Source organism: Dendrobium catenatum, unplaced genomic scaffold (assembly GCF_001605985.2).
Source record: "Dendrobium catenatum unplaced genomic scaffold, ASM160598v2 original_scaffold_98264, whole genome shotgun sequence".
Classification (NCBI taxonomy): domain Eukaryota; kingdom Viridiplantae; phylum Streptophyta; class Magnoliopsida; order Asparagales; family Orchidaceae; genus Dendrobium; species Dendrobium catenatum.
This window is the reverse complement of record NW_021416702.1, coordinates 41,427-53,147: the sequence shown is the minus strand read 5'-3', so window position 1 is coordinate 53,147 and position 11,721 is coordinate 41,427.

Here is an 11,721-nt window from a genome sequence, read left to right as displayed (position 1 = left end):
TCAAATTTATACTCATTAAAAAAATAAATTTAAAATTAAATATTATGATAAGAATAAAAAAAAATATTTAAATTTCCTATATATTTGAAATTAAAAATTATGTTCATTTGTTTATTTTTTTATGAAATAAGCTAAAATTTTTCTAAGAAAAGTGAATCCTCTTGTCGGTTTGATGATGTATATTAAAGCACTTTCAAAGAGAACATATTTCAAATTTGTTCAAATTTTAATTTTAAATTAAACTTAGTTCATATATAGCCCGTTGGAAGGTACGGTAGAATTGCGATTAGGATTTCACATTAAGAGTACATTGGGGGTTGCCAGATAGAATTGGCAAAGCTTCGAGAGTTGACATTGTAAGATGTGTAGTCTTCGTTGTGGTAATGACTTTGTGATGGGAGGAGTCATCGATGTGATAACATAATGTGAGGAGAATAAGATTTCAGGTGGGAATTCTTTGGGAAGGCAATGAAGAGTTGAAGCATGTGAGGAGAAAGAGGCTCGTAGTGGATGTGATCTTGGGGCCAGCGGCAATAAGTGGGTTTCTTGGGAAGGCATGTGGGCAAACATGTGTGAAAGAATGATCAAATAAGTTTGTGCTACATTTGGATAATATTTGAATAAGATTTTGAACGATGTTTGATTGAAAGCTAAATAGAACTTATTGAACTCAATTTGACGTTAATTCAACCTAGTTCACAAATGTTTGAATTCAAAAACTTTGAACAGATTTGCTCTTGATGGCTTTCTCCACGATAGTAGATGCATGATATTTTTTTAAGAATGGTTAAGTAGAGCAGGATAGTTATGTAGTCGAGACATAAATCACTACTTTCCCAGATATGCTTTATAGCTAGTTAGCACTCCCGAAAGAAGTGCTACTGTTTTTGAAAGACTTTGAGACAGTTTGAGATAGCCTCTGGTGCATTTTATATTTATAATTTTCTAAGTTATGGAGAAAGCTCATATGAGAAAGAATGATAGCTAACTTAGTAGCGATGGTTTAGTGGCGAGAAATCCGATAGTGGGTTTTTTTTTTTTTTTTTTTTGAAAAAGAGCAAATTTATGCTTGGAGATTTACAGAGAGGTGGACTTTTCAGTATATGCAGCAGTCTCTAGTAATATAGTGTAGTATTTATGATTTTATTAGTGGGGCACGTGTACAAATATATGTTATAAGCCATTATGGTAATGTTATAGGATGACTAGATAGTGCTTCAGATGTGATTAGGTAGACCAAGTATAGAGTGTCTACATGCATGATTTGACAGCATTTTTTTAGCAATTAGAGAGCTTTAATCAAACTGATAGGGAGACTGAGGGTAGTTTTGCTCTAGTAACTTTTTTGAAAGGACATTTGGTAGAGTTGTCTGGTTTTGTGGCAATAAGGCCATCAGAATTATTTAGAGAGAGGCGGTAGTTTTGATTGCCTCATGATCTAGTTAACACGTGTATATGTTTGATTGAATAGGAGAACTATGATGCTCCATGTATGATATGTACAATTTATATTTTTAACGTGTATATATCCTATTTTATTTGATTCTAAACTGTCATTTATTTATTTTGAGCATTTCTTTGATTTATGTACTTGCCTCATTATACACTGTTTATCTTTGCTATCTTATTATGTAGATGATATAAATAATAGATTTTATTTCTAATGATAGTAAGCTTTTTTTATAATGTGGAATCTAGTTAATTTTATTACCATTTTCTTAAATGATGTTATTTTTGGTTATAATATGTTGAGTCGGTGCAAAGTCTCAATTGATTGCTAAGAAGTGAGTTTTTAAATTTTGGGATATGAAGTATATATTTTCAAGGAGTTAAAGGTATTTTGTCTTGTCCGAATTTTTTTATGGAGCAGATATGTATATTGAAAGAAGGGTTGTATGATTTTCTGCATTCAATTTAGGATGTGAGTATAATTTTGTTTATCTTTCTGATTTCTTTGTTGTACGAATTTCTTAGTATATTATCTTCGGAGGAAAATCTTTCAGAGAGCTTTTGCTTCTTATCAGTCATACAGGGTATAGAAGGGTAAAATTTCATATTCAAAATTTCATATTTTTGTCTTCATTGTATAGCATTTTATTTTCTCTTAAAACATACCATTCTAATTTTTCGCAAGCAGGGCTATCATCATTTCAGTAATTCTAAAAATTTTGTTGTCTCACCATAACAAGGAGATATTGCAGACTCGAATAAACAGTAATTTCAGGAATTTAAAATGAGAAGCACAATATATAATTACATAAATTATTGATATATACATAGTATAAAGATAAACCATCATGCAACCCTTTCAATTCTACCATCTATTTTATTTTGCTGCTACCCTTTTAATTCTAAATTGCAGATATGTAGTTTGTGGCAAGTGGTAAATGATGGAAGTTCATGAATTGGAGAAACAAAATTCATTTCAGTTCCAGCATTGAACAGGATTCTCTACAGGAAACACTGCATCATAATTGTATTCAGCTTATGATCAATAACATGGATATTCGTATTAGATTAGTTTGACAATGAAATCAATTTGTGTAATGAAATTAGACATGACACACGCATTTTCTACTGTTTCATTAACTGGAAACTCATTTTCGGGAGTATAAAATAATTACAAAGACAATATAAAGCTGAGTATTATATTAACTTGAATAGATTCATACTGTCGCATACTTGAATATATATTATGAGTGAATAATTTCTCTTTGCATAAAAAGATATGCTAATATAGCAACACAAAATAGGCTTCGTTGAACGGTTTTTTTAACTGATTCTAGCAGCTTGTTAGTAACAAAGTAAAAATTCTTTACTAGGATTCATTGGGACGGCTTTCTTCTGCTTTTACAAGAAGCTTCTATTATAAAAAAAGCGCCAACAAAATAAAATTTTGTACTAGACAGCTGTTTACAGCAGGAGAAAGCAATAACAATGAAGCCTAGATTTCTTTATAATAGCAGATAGCTTCCAGAAGGATGAACAAATTTCCACAAAATAGAAGAAATAAAAGAAAATTTAGGATTTTTTTTTTTTCTGTTTTTCTGTGTATGAAAGGATGAAAACCATGATTACCGAATGGCATGTAAGAAAAAATGAAACAAACAATCTTTAACTTACTTATAGTGCCCAAAAGAAGTTCTCATCATCACATTATGGAGGTAAGTATTGTTTTTGATGATTGGACGAGTTTATAGTTTCCTGCAATCCGGTATAGAGATCTTAACATTCACCGTGTACTCAACGGTAACAATCTGCAAAAGATGTTATACTCATGAAGTGGGCTCAACTATTCATAAAGCATGGCTATTACTCGATTTGACTTATTATACATGGAATAGAGTAAATTCAAAATAGAAAGAAAGCAAAATGAGGATTCATAAAGCTGGCCTCAAATTTGTTGGATGGCTTATGAGGATGATGTGATGACAAGAAAAAAATTTAGAAGTATATAGAAGGTGAGATATTTGGTAGTTGTTCAACAAGGTATGCAAATCATCACAAATGCTTCCATAAAAGAAAAGAAAATTAAGTTTCCATATGATAAAAATAGTACATATGGCTCGAGGTCTGATTAAGGTTTCGTTGAGAACGGCTTTTTTATTGCTTCTTAAAAAGATTTTGTACTAAAATTCCTATTTTAATAAGGCAATTAAAAAAGTCGTCTAAACGAAGCCTAAATGATTCAACCATCACGATGAATATCATTATATATATAAGTGCTCAGTACTGGAATGAACCAATATGTGTCTAGCCAAGCTTTATGTGAAGTTTTTTGTACTAAAATCCTTTTTAAAGAAGCAATAAAAAATCGTCTTAAACGAAGCCCTAAGATGATCAACCATCACGATAAAATTATAATTAATATATATCAGTGCCAGTACTGGAATGACACAATACTGTTCTAGTACAAGCTTAGTAAAGAATTTGTCAACACATGGAAATAGGAATATTGAGAATTTCTTTTCTTATATAAGTGTCATCGTACAATATTATATGTAAACTCACACACATACTTCAATATCGTGTAAGGAATTATTTAGAAATTTACAACCAACATAAAATTTCAATAACTGTCCAAATACAATGGAATGATGAAAAATTTATATAACATGTGGTGGGGATATCAAGAGCCTGAACTTATTTTTTATGTTTTTGTATTGTCCTTCATGTTTTCCCAAACAATAGAGAAGAAATTAAAGATCCTGAAAGAATTAGCTTGGATGTAGAGGGGAAGTAATTGCACCACTAGATTCTTAAAAAACTTGTACCAATAGCTTGGAGTTCCATACTGCTGCCATGAGTTGAAGACAATTAGCATCTGGATTCACGGTGAATAGAAAATTGTGAAATTCCAATTGTGCTTGTGGAGATGAATAAACTGGATATATAGGAGCTTCACAAACGATCCTTCTGTAAATCAAAATGATTTAAATAAAAAGACCGCACAACATACATACGCCTATATTGTCATTGACAAAAAAGATGGTGCATAGTGCATTTCAACAACGTCAACTGTTCAGAAGAAGCAAAGGCGAACCACGATCTACTCTGTAAGGGGGCCTGATTGACAAAAAACGCGGAAGATAATTATATCATTCCTTCTATTGAATAGTTGAAACTTCATGTGCTAGATAATTTATGTTTATGCTTTTGTTGTTGTACCAGACATTTAATACTTACTTATATTTTGATATTATAAGCTACAATGCTACAAATGATGTTGTTGCCTCTTTTTTTTTGTAATTTCAAATATTATGTTTGGATTGCTTTCTTAATTTTTATGTATGATTTATAAATTATAATGTCGTGTCCGTGCCGTACCCGTATCCTGTATTTTTAAGAATTGACGTGTCCCGTATCCGTATCGTATCGTATCCGTGTCACCGTATCCGTATCGGTGCAACATAGCCAAATTCTAAATAATGAGCAAAAGATGATCAAATCTAGATCATACAAGAGAACCATACTGTCAACCAAACCGAAGATATACATTTTTCTGTAAAACTCATGCATTTAAATTATATTATTAGATGTATAGGAAATTTTAAGCTTTTACTCTGAGGCACTCCTCCAAGCAAAAGAAAAAGAACTACTATCCATATGCAATGATTACGTAAAGAAGATTAGGGGTGTCAATATTTGACACGATCCGAAAACCCGACACAAAAATTCCGGGTTAGGGTCAACCCGAATTCAGGTTCAGGTTCAACAAATCGACCAGTTTCAAAAATTGGGTCGGGTTTGGGTTGACCCAGAAACCCGAAATTGACCAGTTTTTTACCTGGAAAGCCGAGATTGACCCGATTTTACCCGAAAATTGGAGATTGACCCTTTTTTTATCCGAAAACTAGCAATTTTTGGTCGACCCGTGGCCATTCAGGTAGTGTCTGGTTGAACCGGACCCAAAGCGGGTCGGGTTCGGATAAAAAAACCAACCCGTATGTAAAAACGGGTCTAGTTTGGGTTGACCCGAATAGTGTTGAGTCAGTTTCGGATTCGATCCGAACCCGACCCGTGACCCGAAATTGACACCTCTAAAGAAGATCAGAAACAAGGATGATAGAAGCAAGAAGGCCAAGCTTGGTATTTCACCTTGTTGAGTTTTCAGGAGGGTTTCTTATTTGCCAAAATAAGGACAAAAACAGCTTTGAGCATACTATAGCTAAAGACATGATTCTTCTTCGCATGACACGTGCGCTAATGATAAACAAACAGCTTGAGCTAATAAAAAATAATTTGTCTTCACAAAAATCATTTCAAGAAAAGCTAGAAACACCTCTGTCAAGCGAACAAATAATACCATTCACTTATTAGATAGGATTCCATCATTCCATGGACAACCTGCCACATTTGAAAAAGTTATTATGATAATACCATGATTCATTTATCAAACCAACTCACTAACTAAAGTAATTGGTTCATAATGCTATTGAACAAATACGTTAACATCGTTAGTCAATCGGATAGCCCATATGTCAGATATAGTCCTATTGTTCTCCTCATATTCCCTCCTAAAACTTACAGTCTCTTACAAGCATGACAGACACCGCCAATCATTAGAGTCTTACAGCTTAGAAGATCTATCAATCTTAAGGATTATAATGCCAACAACTTTAGCAAAGAAGCTTCACTACCTTAGGCAGCACAACCATTGTCAACAAGAAGAATCATTGCCAATAATTACATAATCCTCTCAACTCTCCATCCTCGACCACACACTATTCCTATCTTTTGCCTACATTGTTGTAGATATTATATCATTTCCTCCGATTTCTTTGGATCCTCTATCCACTCCCGTTGGCTTTGTCTTGCCTACCCTATGAACCCTACCCTTTCATTAAGTTATTTTGGTTTTGTGATGTGGAGTTCTAAGTGGGCAGTGCTTAACAAAAACACAAGATCTTTGCATTGAATCATTCCCTTCTGTGTTGAGATGTGTTTGCCTCACTTATTAGTTGAAGTTGATGCCTATCAGTTGGGGATTGTAATGTTCTAAATATTTTGTAACACATTTTAAGTTTTCAAGTGTATACTCCATATGCATCAGATCCTGCTACATTACCACTATTTATATGCATGATTTGCATTAAAATCATCTTTAATTTTTTTTTTTTTGTTAATTATGAAAATTACAAATCTATTGCAAAATAGAATAGAAGGTGTGAAATTGAAAGAAGGCCTTGAGAAAAAATATGACCATATAAAGTTATGCAGCAAATTGGGATGAATGCATATAGATTAGAAAGATAAAAAAAGTTAAGAAACAACTCCAATTTTTAATATATCTTATCTTTACCTTATCTTATGAATTATCAATCAATGCCTTGAATTCTTCTTCTTGTCCCACCTCCTCCTTTTGGTTTACAACTAAATCATCATATGCCATGTTAGATCCAATCACTTATTGAAGCTATTATTGGTGATGTCATGAAGTATACTATTTATGATGGTTATCAGAGGCTCCATGTCTTAAAGAAAGATGAGCTTAAATTTTTATGTTGGGTAGAATTGAAGGAACTATTTAAAGCTCTTCCTATGGTTTCTATACTTAAGCTATTTTTTCAATCCTTCTCAGGACGATAGCATAATTGATGTTTCTTGTATTTAATTGCTTAAGTTGTGGCTGACTTTGACTTTTGGGAAGGTTGCAAAGGTAGTTCTAGCGACTTCCCTTACAATTACTAGTTTCGGGGGGACTTAAAAAAAATTGCAATAAATAGTGATCTATTTTTTTGGTAATTCCTTCAAGGGATCCTATGATTATTTTGTCTCTTTTAACAATTCTTTATTGAAATCCATACAATTCCTTTGATACTGAATTTTAATGGTTGATTCTTTGGATTTTATGGGTTTCTACTTATATAAATCAATAGATGAGGCTCATACATAAAGAATGGGACGGTTAACGAAAAAATTGCTTAAATTTGCAAATCTCTCCTGTATGATTAAGTAACTTGACCAGCTATGATATATGAAATTTTTGAGAGAGTACATCATCTTATACAAGCATGAGGCTTATTTTATGGTGATTTCTTTTCTTGTTCTCTCTTTTCTTCTCCTTCTTTTTCTAATCATTTTTTGTTATTTGTTGAAAGGTTGATTAAGCTTTGTTAAACTTGATATAATGTAGGTTTCATTTTATTGTGTGAGATTTCAACCATGTGCAATTTTGTGATCCTTAAATTTTCAACTATTATTTTTGAAAAGAAATACACAATTCATTTGCCAAAATTGGATTTTAATACTCCTCAGCTTTCATCGAAGATAGTAAATAAATGGTAAGGAGTAATAGCATTGTCATACAAAATATATATGCTAGTTGCATTATTTATTTTACATTGTAGGCTAGATCTAAATGTTAAATCTATCATAACCCCAGGGTGACTATTAATGAATAAAGTTTAGCTTTTTTATTATAGATATGAGTTTACCAGCTAAGCCCATGGTATTTGGAAGCTGATTAATTTAAATAATAACAAATATATGCTTGGAAGTATTAAAATCTATGTTAAGAGATTTCAGGGTGGAGTTTGCACAAATTTTGCTACAAGTGGCTAAATCATATGAAAATTGAAGAAATCTAAGGACAAGGAAATCAAGAGAATATCAATTGGTGCTGAAGAGATCTTAGTAAGATTTTTAGGTTCAATTGACTCATTATGTTGCCTTGACTTGTTGATTACAGTTTGATCTCACCTTTAGCGCAAGATTTTAAGGAAAAATAAATTTAGTAAATATTTAAAATTACTCAAAATTCATTTTAATATTCTAAATAACTTATAGATTAGTTAAATAATTTTTAGTCAGAAGTTTTATGCTAATTCAATCTTTATTGAGCATTGTTAAGCCCTTCAAGGCATGAGGGGTTTAGAATACTTACAAATGAGTCAGAGAAGAGATTTACGTCTCACCACAACAATGAGTGAGAGTGGGATTTTTAAACCGACTCAATTTTAGTTAATATTCCATTAATTTAGAAAACAACTTTCATGCTAAAGGTTGGACATCTTAGGATTTTGAAAGCCCAATCTTGTGATAAGTTTGGTCATTCCCTTGCAGTAAGTATGCATATTTCCTTCGGCAACTTGTAGCAATGGCTATGAAAATGGAGTTTGGTTTAGATACTAAGGTAAGAAATTTTGATATCTCTTGTAACCTCATCGATATGTCTTATCAATGAGCTTCATTTGAAGATTGGAGATTTTTTCGCTGCATACAAGAATAAGACTTGGTGGCAAGGTAATCATGATTTGAGATATTGTGATATTAGTCTTGAGCTTCGTTGCCTTTTGCAAGGGTCTGTGAAGGAATTAAAAGGTGCTGATATGTGCTCTTCGATTTGATTCACAACGATTGTGACTTTTCTGATATCGTTGATTGAAGTTCAACCATATAAATATTGGTATTGAGTGTGTAGTGCATTCAATTTCTCTTTTGTTTTACTCTGCCGAAAACTGTTCTCAATCCTAATTGACACTTTCGCATCAACATTGGCAAAGTAGTTATAACAAAATTTAATTAAGCGATGTTTTCCTTAATAACTTTTCCAGGTTCTTCACCGCAAGACAAGAATACTAGTTCTAAAAAAGAACAGAACGATCTCACTTATCTTAGTAGGCTTCCAAACTAATACAGACAATGGAAATTTAAACGCTTCAATAACAGAAAAAGAACAACAAGGTCTGAAAAGTGAATAAAAGAACTCACAAAAATCCATCCGCCAACTCAGGCTTCAACTCATTACTCTCCAAATTGACGCCAGTAACCTGAGAGAACCCAAACCCTAAATTAATCCCAAGAAATAAGCATCAGAAGAACAGAACTCGGACCAAGTGAGGGGTGACGCAGTCACCAAAAAATTCAATTTTTGCTATTGAGAGGTGAGTGAAGAAAGGAGAAGTGCATAGTTGAAGAACCTGGACAGAGACGGAAGCCATGGAAGATACTGCAGGGGCGTCGCCTCCGGCTCCGGCGTCTCGCGACGGAGAAGACAGCGCTGCGCCGGCGGGAAGTTGTGGGGGCGACGGAGGTGGCGTCGCCATTTTGTGGGATGAGGCGAGCAACTAATTAGGCTACGGCGAACTGAACGAGAAATTAGTAGCCGAGCGGGTTATTTATTGAGTATTTATAAATATTCAATAAATCAGTTGATATTTGTCAGTATTTATTAATATTTATTATATATTTTATGAGTATTTATTAATTTATTGAGTGTTTATAAATACTTAATAAATATACAATAATTTCGACAATTCCTCTTATATAATTTCGACAATTCTTCTTATTCGTACAAAATAATTTCTCACAAACGAATGCTAGTATAAGCTAGTTAATTGTCATCGTAGTTCGACAAATGAAAGAATTTATTGATCGTGAGTGATATTTTAGGTAATTATTTTGAAAGATGACAAAATTTTGTATTTTAATCTCATTTAACATAATTTTATGTTTTTGCACTCACAACCCTAAAAAAAATTAAAATTTTTAAAATTAAATATTATGAATAAGAATAGAAAAAAAAAATTAATTTAAATTTCCTATAATATTTGAAATTAAAAAATATGTTCATTGTTTATTTTTTATGAAAATAAGCTAAAAATTTTATCTAAGAACAAGTTAACCCTCTTATAGTTGATGAATGTATATTAAAGCATCTTCAAAGAGAACATATTTCAAATTTGTTCAAATTTTAATTTTAAATTAAACTTAGTTCATATAAGCCCGTTGGAGCAGGTACGGTAGAATTGCGACTTAGGATTTCACAATAAGAGTACATTCGGGGTTGCCAGATAGAATTGGCAAAGCTATCGAGAGTTGACATTGTAAGATGTGGTAGTCATTCGTTGTGGTAAATGACTTTGTGATGGGAGGAGTCACCGATATGACTAACAATATGTGAGGAGAATAAGATTTCATGGTGGGAACTTCTTTGGGAAGGCAATGAGAGGATTGAAAGCATGTGAGGAGAAGAAGAGGCTCATAGTGGATGTGATCTTGGGGCCAGCGGCAATAAGTGGGTTTCCATGGGAAGGCATCGTGGGGCAAACATGTGTGAAAGAATGATCAAAATCAAGTTTGTGCTACATTTGGATAATATTTGAATAAGATTTGAACGATGTTTGATTGAAAAGCTAAATAGAACCTTATTCGAACTCAATTTGAACATTATTCAAACCTAGTTCAAACAATGTTTGAATTCAAACAACTTTGAACAGAATTTGCTCTTGATGGGCTTCTCCACTATAGTAGATGCATGATACTTTTTTAAGAATGGTTCAGTAGAGCAGGATAGTTATGTAGTACGAGACATAAATCACTACTTTAGCCAGATATGCTCTATAGCTAGTTAGCACTCCCGAGAAGAAGTGCTACATGTTTTTGAAAGGACTTTGAGACAGTTTGAGATAGCCTCTGGTGCCATTTTATATTTATAATTTCTCTAAGCTTATGGAGAAAGCTCATCTGAGAGAATGATATGATAGCTACTTAGTAGCGATGGTTTAGTGGCGAGAAATTCGATAGTGGGTTTTTTTTTTCTGAAAAAGAGCAAATTTATGCTTGGAGATTTCAAGAGAGGTGGACTTTCAGTATCTGCAGCAGTCTCTAGTAATAGTAGTGTAGCCATTTATGATTTTATTAGTGGGGCACATGTGTACCAAAATTATGTTATAAGCCATTATGGTCAATGTTATAGGATGACTAGATAGTGCTTCAGATGCAATTAGGTAGACACCAAGTAGTAGAGTGTCTACATGCATGATTTGACAGCCATTTTTTAGCCCATATTAGAGAGCTTTATCAAACTGATAGGGAGACTGAGGGTAGTTTTGCTCTATACTTTTTTGAAGGGACCATTTGGTAGAGTTGTCTGGTTTTGTGGCAATAAGGCCATCAGACATTATTTAGAGAGAGGCGAGTAGTTTTATTGCTCATGATCTAGTTCAACCACGTGTATATAGTTTGATTGAATAGGAGAACTATGATGCTCCAGATGTTATGATATGTACAATTTATATTTTTAAGTGTATATATCCTATTTTATTTGATTCTAAAACTAGTCATTTATTTATTTTTGAGCATTTCTTTGATTTAATGTACTTGCCTTCATTATACAACTTGTTTATCTTTCTGCTATCTTATTAATTGTAGATGATATAATAAATAATAGATTTTATTTCTAATGATAGTAAGCTTTTTTATAATGTGGAAATCTAG